At 41.3% G+C, this 12,155-nt stretch overlaps 1 protein-coding gene and 1 long non-coding RNA gene across 5 annotated transcripts in view; one reads left to right on the forward strand and one right to left on the reverse strand.

Moving 5' to 3' along the window:
- TTC28 (tetratricopeptide repeat domain 28) overlaps positions 1-12,155 on the forward strand; it is a 632,666-nt gene that overhangs the window by 461,090 nt on the left and 159,421 nt on the right. The window lies entirely within an intron of this gene.
- LOC121022579 (uncharacterized) lies at positions 6,568-8,833 on the reverse strand. Its single transcript, XR_005787010.1, has 2 exons — positions 7,479-8,833; positions 6,568-7,141 (listed from the first exon to the last, which is right to left on the reverse strand). It is a non-coding gene; the product is annotated as an uncharacterized LOC121022579 (long non-coding RNA).

Genomic DNA, 12,155 nt, shown 5'->3' on the forward strand with positions numbered 1-12,155 from the left:
CTGGTTTTGTTTCTAGTATTGGGTCAAATGTGAGAGAGAGAGACCCCATCAAATCCTGGGGTCAAATATCTAATAATCCATCTATGGAAAATAATTGAAATTTAAAAAATAACTGTCCCTTTTTAGTCGAAAAGACAGATCTAGAAGGTAGCTTCTTTGGGAGAGAAAAGGAAGTGGTTCATGAATTCATTTGTTCATTTAATCATTCATTCTTTTGTTCAACAAACATTTATTGAACATTAGTTATGAGATAGGCACATTAGTGCCTACATTTTAATGAGAAAAACCAATGTAGTTCCGGCCCCTATGGAGCTTATGGTTTTCCATCTAACAAGCACGTACTGAGACCTGCTCTATGCCACATTTGCATTCACTTTCATATTTAATCCTCTCCACAAACCTATGAGGTCAGGAGTATTAATTAATTTTACATATGAGAAAATCACAGCCCAGGTAGGTTAAAAAAACTCGATCCATTTAGTCTCAGGAGATCCATAGTGTGAAAGACTCATTAAGATCTCATAAAATAATGCTTGGCCTTTTTGTACCATGTTTTCAAACCATCCTGGGAGTCATGTGTCAGAGTAAAAGTTTGGTAGCTCTTCTGGTGGGTATACATCAGGCCTCTCATTTGCAGGGCCGCAAATGATAAATGATAATCGCCAGAAGCGCTGACTTTCAGCTGTTCTAATTCTCAGATTTAAGAAATGTCACCTAAATAACTATATTTAAAAATTAAATTTTGGCAACGTGAATCAGAAAGTTCTGAATCCCCAAGGAAAGGGGGACAACACCATCATATAGGTCTGCATAATGGATACACATATTGTACCTTAATTATATATTATCCCTGAATAAATTTTATGAATTAAATCATGACTATGAAGATATGTAGAACTCAGTATTCTAAAGAATCTTATGATAAATTTACTTTGTATATGAAAAAATATTCTATAACCTGGCACTCACTCTATTTCATCTGTTTTTCACATTTCAATTTTTATGTGTTGGAGAGAGGGAGAGAGACCTGGCTTTATAAGTAAAATGTTTATAATAATTGTGGATAGTAATTAATTTACACTAATTGAGTGTTTTCTTTGGAAATCCACAGTGTGATTTATGGGGCCATCTTCATTTTTTTTAACTTCTTTTTAATGTTTATTTATTTTTTGAGACAGAGAAAGAGAGAGAGAACATGAGCAGAGAAGGTGCAGAGAGAGAGGGAGACACCGAACCCGAAGCAGGCCCCAGGCTCTGAGCTGTCAGCACAGAGCCTGATGCGGGTCTCGAACCCACAAACCCATGAGATCATGATCTAGCCAAAGTTGGACACTTAACTGACTGAGCCACCCCGGTGCCCCATATGGGGCCATTTTCAAAATAACTGCTCAAGATGCCAAAGGGTCTTTGAGACATCCCTTAGAAGTTCTTGGCATGGCAATGTGATTTCACCATAATTGTGTTTTACAGCACTTGTTGGTCTTTCTAATAGCCCTGTGAAGTAAACTATTGTTATTCAGAGATTACCGAATGTTTGTGCCTCATCCAAGGTTATAGAGTAAGAGGCAGACTTGAGGCTGGACTTGAGGTCTCTGATTTCCATGTCCACAGACCCTTCTGTGAGGGAACATACCCACTAGAAGGGTGGACTCCAGTAAGGAGCTATGCTAGGATTACCCCGCCTAGGGCTCAAAGCCAATGATGCTTCCTCTTCTGCACACCGTCCCCCCGACCCAACCCTTCATAGTAGAAGATGGAAAAGAAGAAGCACCACTAGAAGGGTTATAGGTCACCTTGAAGCAGTGGTCCCTGCTTGTGCCCAGGGACAAAACAGCAAGTGCTCCTAGAGAAGTATAGGCACCATCAGAACGGAAGAGCCCTTTCTTCTCTTTTCCCAGAGAAGCTGTTGTCTATTGAGTACTTGCACTGAGATAGACACTTTGCGTACATTATTTCATTCTCACTACAAAGCTGTGTGGTAGGCATAGAAGGAAAGATGCTGGCTCAAATTCAGTGGCAAGATCCAAACTCAGGTCCGTATACTGTCCTTTAATACAGCTCACAGGCCCCCTCTGGGACCCACACATTCACTGAGCAGTTAGTTCTGCTTGAGAAGTGTAGCTGAGACTACACAGATCGTCAGAATCTAATAATGTCCATGATATAGGAAGCCAAAGCACGCACCTCTGCTTTCCATTCAAAGCAGTTCCTGTTAAGTGTCATGAAAAGGGGAAATGTAAATAGCAAAAAAAAAAAAAAAAAAAAAAAAAGTGATCCAGAGATGGAAAAAGATATTTCTAGACATCTAAAAGAAAGTAATAGGAATGTGCTTTCCCTGCCTGAAAGGAAAAATGAGAAATGGGGAGCATCAACCAAGACAGGAGTTTTTCTGATCAAGCACCAGAGGATTCACAGAAGATGATTCAGACCCTCATTAAGGTTGTGACATGCACATCCCGTGCTGTGCCCCACACCTATCAGTGCCTAATAAATATTAATAATATTTACTCTCTACTTTAGGTCAAGATTTGTCACCCTGCTTGTCTAGACATTGCTATTTAAAAGGAGCTGTGATTTGCTTACAGATACAGTGCATCTGTAAACATGTGAGCAGAGGCAGACGGGGCGGTAAATCTTGGTCAGAGCCACACTTTGGACGGTTGCAGGAGAGGCTGCAAAACTGTTGTTGGAATAATGAAGTGGATGCTTGCTGCCAGATCCCAGAGTTCTGTCTCCAGCAGGCAGAGTCTCGCAGTAAATTAGCTTATGTTTCAGCTTGGCAGTTGGCACTTGGTTCATTTGTAGATGCTAATTGTAATCTGATGTTATCAGCAGCAGGTAATTGAAATGGGCTTGATGAATTACTTAATTTCTTTTAATAGCTGAGTCTTCAAGAACTGAATAAAGAAGATAAGGTGATCCGGAGGAAAATACAACAGCTCTATCTTTCTAATTAGTGCTTGGAGCTTTTTTCTTCTTTACACAAATGATTATGAACATGTGAGGCTGAATAGGTTTATGAGTCAAAAGCCCCCATGGGGGCATTTCCCATTAGGCAGCCCGGTCCTGAGCATTGATAACACTTCTGTTAGGACTTCAGAGAGGAACCCTTGAGTGATCACTTTGAAGAACATCGATTTCTGAACACAGTTGTGTTTTCGCAGACTTAGGTGGGCACCGCCTGCCAGGAGCACTGCCACTTTGGCACACATCCTACTTTCGGTTCCTCTTCTGTGGCTGTTTCCTGCGAACGGTGCTGCCTGGCACCACGCGGTGAGCAGGGAAGCCTCACAATGATGTTAGTCATGGGCTCCTGCCACCCACACCTGGCGCTGGCACCTCCCACACCTGCCTGTCCCTAAGTCTTTCCATCTGTAGCCGTTCCTTTGTTACCCCTTGCTTTGCCAGCAGCGATGGGTGCAGATGTGACCCTGGGTCCTGCCATCTGTGCCGGGCGCTGCACGCTGGACCCTGTTACGTGACGGCGATGAGCTTTGGGGTCTTTCTTCCAGAATCACTTGGCTCTGCTCTTAGTTTCATGTTGGTTCCTTAAGGAAGCCATCTGTTTGGGGTGACTTTGGAGGAATTTACGTTTGACCAATTTTTTCTGCAGAAAATTGAAATAACAGCAGAAAAGGTAGAGTATTAGAATCGGGCCTCTTAGACATGAGATGGCATGGCATGTGATTGTTCAGACCGTCTCTGTGGTTCTCTGGCCCGGTGGGTTCTGTTTACAGACATCTTTGCGTTAGAGGTGCAGACTCCAGGTCTCTAAGCCTCCGCCACGATTGTGGCCATGAGTGCCTTTGCTGGGAAGTGCATTGCAGGGATCCTGGTAGTGTGCTGCTTCCTGATCTGAATGGTAGTTATGTGGCTCTGCTCACCTTGGGAAAATGTGCTGAATTGTATGCCTGCAGTCTCATACCTTTCTGACAAAATGTTATACTTTAAAGGTTTACTTTTAAAAACACATTGCATTCAGGGGTAGAGTGCACCTGGGAATGTACGTTTTTCTTGATTCCACCCAGGCCCGTGGCTTTTACTACCATGCACCACCTTCCCAAACCCAGACCTCACTGCTTTTTTTTTTTTAATGTTTATTTGTTTATTTTGAGAGAGAGAATGAGAATGAGTGGGGGAGGGGCAGAGAGCGATCAGACTTCCTTCTGAGATACCCGTCTATTCCTGCTTCCCACACACCCTCATCCAGAGGCCCCAAAGAGGTCTCTCTACAAGTCTGTGACCTCATGTTGTGTGTTCCCTTTTTCTGAACACGGCAATGCAATCTCAGTGCCCAACCCAGAAATCTCAGAGTTCTCCTGGGATCCCTGCCTCCTTCCCTCATGGCCCAGACCTGCTTGGTCAAAAGTCCTGAGAAGTCTGCCTCCCCATACAACTTGCATCTGCAAGGCTGTGTTTTCAGACTCTTGTCATCTCTTGCCTGGGTCATTACAGCATTTTCCTCCATGTTGGTCTCCTAGTTTCTCCAGATTATTTTTACAACCCTGCAGTGGATCCCCATTAACTTCAGGATGAAGTCCAAAATCCTAGGCCTGCTGTGAGATTTCATATACTATATATATATATATATATATATATATATATATATATATATATAGTATATATATACTATATACATATATATAGTATATATGTATTACATATATACACATATTGTGTATATGATATACATATCTGCCCCCAGTTCCTGGCACAGAGCACCTAAAACTCATTTAATTCCATACATGATAAGAACACTAGGAGCACCTTTGTTCTAATGAGGTGACTGAGTGAACTGGATGGCTCCTGGATGGGGGCCTCATGACCAGAAAGACCAGGCCAAGAAGAGAAGGTTGTAGTTTTCAGCGCCACCTAGAGAGTAGGGAGGGGCTGGAAATGAAGTTAATAATTGATCATGCTGACCAGAGGGAGCCTCCATAAAATCCCCGTGGTAGGGGGTTTCGGAGAGCTTCTGGGTCAGTGAACACGTCCATACCAGGAGAGTGATGCACCCCAACTCCAGGGGGACAGAAGCTCCTGGGCTTGGGACCCTCCCAGACCTGCCCTGTGTATCCCTTCATCTGATTGTTCATCTGTGTTCTTTATTGTATCTTTTAATACACTGGTAAATGGAAGTAAGCATTTCCCTGAGTTCTTGCTCTAGCAAGTTAATCAAACCTGAGGAGGAGCTCATGGGGAACCGCCAGCCCGTAACCGGCCAGTCAGCAGCACAGGTGGTAACCTGAGCTTGCAGCTGGCGTCTGATGTGGGCCTGGGGGGCAATCCTGTGAGACTGAGTGCTTCCTTACCTGTGAGGGCTGACGCTGTCTCTGGGTGGATCGTGTCAGAATGACATTGTAGGACATCCAGCTGGTTGTCAACGACTTGCTTGTTGTTTTGGGGAAAACCCCCTACACGTTTGGTGACCAGAAGTGTCTGAAATCCGTTCTGTGTGAGTAGTAAAGGAGGCTCCGAGGAGAGAAACACAAAAATGAACAACTGGATTTTTCCTTGTGTAGGAAGGATAAAACCGAGTTTCTCTGTTTATACCTGGCATGTGTATTTTTCGACAGCCCTCAGCATTCAAAGGAATGGTATTGAGCACCTACTTGTGTACCAGAACCGGCCAGTGGCTGTTTGGTAGACAAACCAGGCAATTCAAGTGCTCACAGGGAAAGTACTTTGTGATTTCAGAAAGGATTACGGGGGTGTAAACTTAATAGGGAGGCGGGTTGTCAGAATACTCTTCTGTGAGGAACTGGCCCCCGTTCATCTCACTGATGCCATTTTCTGCCATTATCACCCCTCACACTCATTGCTTTCCAAACCTCTGAGCACTTTTATACCTCCATGGCTTTTCTCATGTCATTTCTTCCACCCTGAATATCTTTCTCTTTCTCTCAAGCCTTTGAAGTCTTATTTATTTGTTCATACTTCAGACAGATGTCCTATACTCTTAATCAAGCCCCCCAGGCTCTTCTAGGAAATTTGGTGTTCCCCTTATGTTTTGTGCTTGGCACTTATTAAGTATTATCATTATTTACCAACTAGATCATAAATGCCAAGAATAGGTAAGGTATGTACCTTAAATTTTTTGTGTCCTTATTACCTAGTGTCCAACGTTTGGTCCACAGTAGGCACAGCACATGTTGTAATTTGGATGGATGAAGGATGGTGAGAGCCAAGCACTATGGAAAATGCCTGGAATTACTAACTGGAGTCTGAAGTCCAAATAATTTCTCACCTCTTTCATATTTACTGCGTTCATCCATTTGTGCCTTAACTGCTCCCTTTAAGTTCAGATATCGTTCCGGCTGCCTCTGATCCCATTGCCAGGAAGGCTAATTCTGGGAAACAGTGGCAGTTTCTGTATATTTTGTATCAGACCTTCACATTCTCATCGGTGTAAATGATCGCTAAAACTCTTTATTGCTCTAAAAAGTTGAAACTCTACGATCTTTTCATGGAAAGACAATGTATATGGAAGCTAGAACTTGATTCCTAAAGCCTTTTAAATGAACCAAAAATATAATCAGCTTGAGAAATAGTGAAACCAGCAGGCAGTGATTAGGTTTTATGATGCCATTTTAATTTTACTCCCTGCAGTTAGGAATACTGAATCGAGCAGATTTTTCTCTTTCTTTTACACAGTCCTTCTCCCGATAGCTGAATGAGACAGTCTGATTAGCCGGCTAACTAAACAATATATTAACCATTTTGGATCTTCAGCCAAGAAGTTTACAAAGCAAGGCCCTTTGTGCAGGTTTGAAGAACCCTAATATTTGTTACTTTTGGACAAGAAGATCACTAGAGTATCACACTGTTTCTTCTTTTGAGTACATGAATGTAATGGTCTATTCTCTGCATTTAACACTTAGCCTTAGGAAACTGATACTAGCTGTACTTTTTAGGTATTCAAATAACAGGTTTCATAGAGAATATATGAAAAGGCCTTTGTGATCTCTCCAACACACCCTTGAAGTAGCACGGAAGTCATGATAATGATGAAAGCAGTGACACTCCTGGAATGCCTCCAGTGTGCTAGCGCTATACTTGATGTAGCTTCTTCGGCAGTGTTTTATTAGCTCACTTAAAAATTCACAAAGGTATGGCCTCTTATTCCCATTCAGAAATGAAAAACCTAAAGAACAGAGAGGTTAGTTGTCAAAGGTCCCCCGGAAAGTGTGTGGCAGAGCTGGGCTTTGAGCCCAGAGCCGTCTGAACCTAAAGTCCGCGCTCTTTACATCACGCCCCACTGCCTCTCTAAAGCGAATGCCGAAAATTATTTAGGAAAGAGCTAAAGCTCTAGCGCTTTTGAGTGACTAGGACCATTTGACGTTGTAACTGGAAAAAATGGAAACTGAGCATTTCCCTTCATCCACGGCTTCTTTTCAGTCTCACTCATCCCGCTTTCTACGGGACACGCATACCACACCTACAGACTGAACGCAGGGCAGAAGTGTGGCTGCTCACATTACCTCAACCTGAACTCTCCTCTCTTTTCCAGCATGAAATCCACAAGAGGCTCAAGTGTTTAAGACTCTCTTCAGCATAATTAGTAATTTCTTGGTGCCGTCAAAATGTAGCTTTCACCAAGAGCCATTTTCAGCATGTTGTTCCGCAAATTCTTCTTAAGGCTGTCTCTGACACAGCAGAAATTGCATTTGTTGAATTGGATTAAAGCTGGAATGCAACTTCTAGTGGGTATTGCTGACTCAGCGTGTCCCCACTTGACTCTGAAACAGCTTTGTTAGCTCCTGAATACAGGCACTCAGTTTTCAATGAATTTTATAAAGTGGTCCTTTCTGCCCTCCTTTGAAGAGTTAAGTTACTTGGGGAAGTGAACGCTTTCATTTTCTAGTAAAGATTACATCGGTGCCATTTAAAATGTTTCCAAGAGCAATTAAAAAGTGAAGTAAATGCTTTGTTGTTATGTGTCCAATGTGCTTGTAAAGCAAGCCCTCATCAGAACAACCCCACTGGCAAAAAAAGTAACGGATTTGCGTTCTTGAGCCAGAATGTCAGAGTTGGCCACTTATTGGAAACAACAGCAATTCTGTAATTGCATTTCCTTGATTCAGATGGAAGGTCCCATCAAATCCATTATCTAATACCGAATAAGACAAAGACAGCTTATAACATGGCCCAGCTGTTGGAGTGCTCTGGAGGGAGATATAATATGCTCTGTGACTCAGTAAGCAGAAGGTAATGGACTAAAAGTTATCAAGCCCTTCACAACAAGGAGATCTGGAGTTTAACCAGAAATTTCAGACTGTCAACCTTAACAAAACAGATGGTGTTCTCCAGTTCACAGCACCATCCGGCGAGCTGGCATGTCTGCCTTGACAACTCCTGGTGCTTCTTAAATGCCTGATGGAGAAAGACATCCTCTTTGTCATCAGTGAAGAACCTGCCCTACTTTGTGTGTGACAAAGGGAGTCAGAAGTACCTATGTGCTAAATCCTTTGGTGAATATGCCTTTATGACCTTTCTCCCCTACTCCCTTTCTGCCCTCTGATGCGGTGACGTTCTGCATAAGAATCCTGTCAGGCTGTTCTTTTTCCTTCCTGGTACCATAGAAACCACTGAGGTTGTATGCTGGTTTCTCCATTTTGATCACTGAGATGTGCCATTCACAGGTGGCTCGTCTTCACTGCTAACACTACAGGCTTTTACAGTATTGTACAGCAAGGATGACTGTGTAATTTATCACCGGGACAGTCCCAGGCATCCCTGGGATACAGGATATAGAGTCGCCCTGCATCTAGCATGCCTATGAAACACCTGACTGCTGGAGTCAGATGGCCTGACTTTGGATCCCAACCATGCCACTTACGGGCTTTGTGATATTGGACAAGGTGCTCAGTTGTTCTCTGCCTTGGTTTCTTCATCTGTGAAATCAGCATAATTATAGCACCATGAGTTAATATGCCTAAAGCCCTTAGAACAATGCCTGGCACATAATAAATGCTCAAAAATATTATAATCACTATCATCATCATAGTTTTCTATTATGTGTGGGAGGAGTATACCATTTGTTAATCCAAAACTAAGATGCTAAGAGAAAGGTGAAAATACTACTGAAATCCATAGCATTTCTTACGCTTCAGACAATTCTGATCCATTGACAGTTGAAGGTGGTTATCAAGGACCAGCAGTACATTTTATTTCTTCATCTCTTTTTTCTCCCCTCCAGCTTTCTTGAGACAGAATCGTCGACACGTCAACTGTTGTATAGGCTTAAGGTGTACGGTGTGATTATTTGATACGTGTACGTATTGTGAAATGTTTTACCACGATGAGGTTAGTAAACACACCCTTCACCCCACACAGCCACCGTTTTGTTGTTGTTAATGCTGAGCTCATTAAAGCCCTACACTCACCGCAGGTTTCAAGTGTACAGGATAGTGTGGATGACAATAGTCACTGTGCTGTACATTAGATACTCAAACTTATTCTTCTAACTGACCAAAGTCTCTCCACTTCCCCCACCCCTCAGCCCGACAACCACTATTATCCTCTGTTTCTGTGAGTCTGATATTTCTAGACTCCACATATAAGTGAGATTATACAGTATTTGTCTTGCTCTGTCATTTCACTTAGCATAATGTTCTCAAGGTCCATTATGTTGTTGCAAGTGGCAGGATTTCCTTCTTTTTTATGATTAACATTCCATTACATATGTATATGTAATATATATAAATACAAAATTAATAATATATTATTGTATATAATTCATATGTCAATGTAAAACATATTTTTATATATATATTTTGTATATATTTATATATATTACATGTATTATGCATTTATTATATATTTTACATATATAATACATTTTCTTTATCCATTCACCCATCAGTGGATGCTTAACTATTTTCTTTGTCTTGACTATTAAGAATAATGCTGTAATGAACCTGGGAATGCAGATTACCTTTTTGAGATAGTGTTTTCATCCTCAGATATGTACCCAGAAGTGGGATTGCTGGATCATAAGGTAGTTCTATTTTTAATTTTTTGAGAAACCTCCATACTGTTTTCCATAGTGGCTGCACCAGTTTACATAACCAACAGTGTGCCAGGGTTCCCCTTTCCTCTGCATCCTTCAGCATTTATCTCGCTCTCTTTTTTAGTGTTTATTTATTTTTGAGAGAGAGACAGATGGACAGACAGACAGGGGGAGGGGCAGAGAGAGAGGGAGACACAGAATCTGAAGCAGGCTCCAGGCTCTGAGTCTCTGAGCTGTCAGCACAGAGCCCAACGCGGGGCTCGAACTCACAAACCATGAGATCATGGCCTGAGCCGAAGTCGGACATTTAACCGACTGAGCCACCCAGGTGCCCCGGCATTAATCTCTTGTCTTTTTGATAACAGCCATTCTAACAGGTGTGAGATGATCTCTCATTGTGGTTTTGATTTGCACTTCCCTGATGATTAGTGATACTAAGCACCTTTTCGTGTGCTTGTCAGCCATTTGTATGTCTTTGGAAAAACATCTATTCACATCTTCTGCCCATTTTAAAATTAGATTGTTTCTCTGCTATTGAGTTGTGTGAGTTCCTGTGTACTTTGGATATTAACCTCTTATCAGATATGGTTTGCAAATATTTTCTCCCTTTCCATAGGCTGCCTTATCATTTTGTTGATTGTTTCTTTTGCTGTGTGGAAACTTACTAGGTTGATTTAGTACCACTTGTTGATTCTTCTGGTAACGTATCCAAAATAACCCTTGCTAAGACTGATGTCAAAGAGCTTTTCCCCTGTGTTTTCTTCTGTGAGTTTTCTTCATGTTTTATGTTTAAGTCCTTAATCTATTTTCACTTAATTTTTGTGAGTAGTGTAAGATAGGGGTCCAATTTCATTCTCTTGCATGTGGATCTTCGGTTTTCCCAGCACCATTTATTGAAGAAGCTATCCTTTCCCCACTGAGTATTCTTGGTTTCCTTGTCAAATATTAGTTGACCATGTATACATGGGTTTATTTCTGGTCTCTCAATTCTGTTCCATTGGTCTGTGTGTCCATTTTTATGCCAAATACCATAGTGTTATGATTATTATAGTTCTGTAATATAGTTTGAAATCAGAAAGTGTGATACTTTTGGCTGTGTTCCTTCTGGAGATTGCTTTGGCTATTCAGGGGTTTGTTTTGTGGTTCCATATGAATTTTAGGGTCGCTTTTTATATTTCTGTGCAAAATGCCATTTGAATTTTGTTAGGGATTGCAGTGACTCTGTAGATGTCTTTGAGTAGTATGGACACTTTAAAAATATCAACTCTTCTAATCTATGAACACATGATACCTTTCCATTTATTCATGTCTTCAGTTTCTTTCACCGATGTCTTACAGCTTTCAGCATATAGATCTTTCATGCCCTTGGTTAAATTTATTCCTAAGTATTTTATTGTTTCTGATACTATTATAAGTGGGAGTGTTTTCTTTTCTTTTTTGATAGTTTATTGTTAGTATGTAGAAATGCAACTGATTTTTAAAAATTTTATTTATTTAAATTCGAGTTAGTTAACATACAGTGTAGCACTGGTTTCAGGAATAGAACCCAGTGTTTCATCACTTACATATAACACCCAGTGCTCATCCCAACAGGTGCCCTCCTTAATGCCCATCGCCCATTTAACCTATTTCCCCACCCACTGCCCCTCCAGCAACCCTCAGTTTGTTCTCTGTATTTAAGAGTCTCTTATGGTTTGCCTCCCTGCCTGTTGTTATGTTATTTTTCCTTCCCTTCCCTGTGTTCATCTGTTTTGTTTCTTAAATTCCACATATGAGTGAAATCATACGATAGTTGTCTTTCTCTGACTGACTTATTTTGCTTAGCATAATACACTCTAGTTTTATCCACATTGTTGCAAATGGCAAGATTTCATTCTTTTTGATCACCAGGTAGTATTTCATTGTGTGTGTATGTATGTATGTGTATAAATATCACATTTTCTTGATCCATTCACCAGTCAGTGGACATTTAGGCTCCTTCCGTAATTTGGCTATTGTTGACAGTGCTGCTATGAAGATCGGGGTGCATGTGCCCCTTTGAATCAGGAAACCAAATCAACATATAAAAATCAGTGCTGACCCTGCAGGTGCCAGCAAATGATTTTTTTTAATGTTTTTATTTTTGAGAGAGAGAGAGAGAGAGAGA

The sequence above is a fragment of the Herpailurus yagouaroundi genome, unplaced genomic scaffold (genome assembly GCF_014898765.1).
Source record: "Herpailurus yagouaroundi ecotype Mexico unplaced genomic scaffold, PumYag 428, whole genome shotgun sequence".
Classification (NCBI taxonomy): domain Eukaryota; kingdom Metazoa; phylum Chordata; class Mammalia; order Carnivora; family Felidae; genus Herpailurus; species Herpailurus yagouaroundi.